The following is a 535-nucleotide window of genomic DNA, read 5'->3' on the forward strand; positions in this document are numbered from 1 at the left end:
AATTGTCCAAAAAAGACAAGGACAAAGCCAAAGAAAAAGACAAGCAGATGGTAGCAGTACAGCCAACACCGGAGCCTGGGTCAGGGTTAAGGTTCACAAGAGGAAGTGGGCCAACCCCAGGTGGACTGGTCCGTACGGAGTGAAGGAGGTTACTTCACACTCGGTCCAGGTCAAAGGTAAATCAGGCGCACCTTGGCACCACCTGACACATTGCGCCCCAGCAGATCCTCCAACCCGCACTTTAGCGGACACACAATTCGATCTAAAAATGCAGCGATTATTTAAGCGCTGCCTAGGAGGTCCAGACAGTCCTCAGTCTGGACAGAGGGCACTAAGCCTAAAAGAAATGGGGCTCGGGAGAAGAACAGTACTGTTAATTTGTGTCATCTTGGGAATAGGGGCGGGAGTGATGATGTGGGGAATAGAATCTCTAAAAAACTTTTGAACTCCCTCCAACCAATGCTACTGAGATCGCAGTCCCTCGAATAACCCGCCGTGAGAGGAGTGTTAACCCGAGACCCCAAATTTATCCAAA

Source organism: Etheostoma cragini, unplaced genomic scaffold (genome assembly GCF_013103735.1).
Source record: "Etheostoma cragini isolate CJK2018 unplaced genomic scaffold, CSU_Ecrag_1.0 ScbMSFa_98, whole genome shotgun sequence".
NCBI classification, from domain to species: domain Eukaryota; kingdom Metazoa; phylum Chordata; class Actinopteri; order Perciformes; family Percidae; genus Etheostoma; species Etheostoma cragini.